A 1,233-nucleotide genomic window follows, 5' to 3' on the forward strand; every position below is an offset into this window, starting at 1 on the left:
CCTAGAGGGAGGAGCTCCAGGGTGGCACCCGTGAGCCGAGAGGTCAGACGTGGAAGGGACGTGTCGGTCCCATCTTGGGTACTCCATCATCATACTCAAAGAATTCATGCTGCGTCACCAACGAGTGACTTGGAAGCGCTAATAAATGATAGCCGTAAACCCAGTTTATTATGACTAATCTAGTAATTAACCTCAGACGTATAAATTAACGGAGAGATGTAACGAGGCAAAGAAATCTCTGGTCTGTGAATCTCAGTGCCAGCTCAGACTAGGAGGGGTGCGGGGGAGGCTCTGGGGTGCGTTTTTCCCTTTGATGCCTCAGTTTCTTTATGTGTAAAGGGGGGATAATATACAAACTGTATATTCATTCATAATTCATTCAAAAAACAGCCATGGAGCCCTTCTTCTGAGTCAGGCTTTCTTGTTCTCAACAGTAAACAAGATTAAGTTCTCCTATTGTTTACATTCTGGTGGGGACTCGAGGTCACTTCTGAAAAAAATGACGGAAATGGCGCTTGCAAAGGCAGAACGCCACAGATCGAGGCGCCAGACGCGGCTTAATAACCCTCACCTACAGCACCTGTTGCCGTGTCTCCCCAATTTCTCAGAGAAGCATTTCAGGAACTAACACCCCCTTCAGGTCCCGGGGAGCTGGCCGTTGGTGGGACACGGCCCGCCCATCGCCGGCACAGCCAGTAAAATGACCCTGTGGCGTCTGCCTCACGCCTCGCAGTGCTTAGTGGGGAGCAGCGGATGAAGCCTCAGGGAGATGACACATGAGAGGCTTTGTGACCACGACAAGGCTGGGAACATTTCAGAGTCAGGGCCGCGTGCTCGTCTGTTCGTTTCGTGAACAGAACGCCCTGGCTGAACCGCAGGGTCTGGCGGCCTCCATCCTCCTCCAGACCTAAGAAGATGCTCTGAACCTAAACGTAAGGCCAGAGCGAGAGAACAAGCACTTCTCTGAGACCCCAAAGAATGTCTCTTCGGGAAGCACTGATTCAGGTGGAGACCCAAACAGTGTTCCAGTTAGGAGGCGAAGGCAGGGGCTGCCCGTGACAGAGGGCAGGGGGACGATGACATCCACAGCGGAGGATGTTTCCGTGGGTGCAGAGAAGCTGACACAGTGACACGAATCCTAAAGAACGTTTTCATTGCAGTCCGGTGGCCACACCTGCTTTCTTCTTGTCACCTTTGCTGGGGTACAGTGCTGCCTCAGGCCCGGACCGAAGG

General features: G+C 52.6%; 1 protein-coding gene across 1 annotated transcript in view; it reads left to right on the top strand.

Moving 5' to 3' along the window:
* TTC13 (tetratricopeptide repeat domain 13) overlaps positions 1–1,233 on the top strand; it is a 63,834-nt gene that overhangs the window by 61,422 nt on the left and 1,179 nt on the right. The gene's annotated exons all lie outside the window — the stretch shown is intronic.

The sequence above is a fragment of the Pteropus vampyrus genome, unplaced genomic scaffold (assembly GCF_000151845.1).
Source record: "Pteropus vampyrus isolate Shadow unplaced genomic scaffold, Pvam_2.0 Scaffold412, whole genome shotgun sequence".
NCBI lineage: Eukaryota > Metazoa > Chordata > Mammalia > Chiroptera > Pteropodidae > Pteropus > Pteropus vampyrus.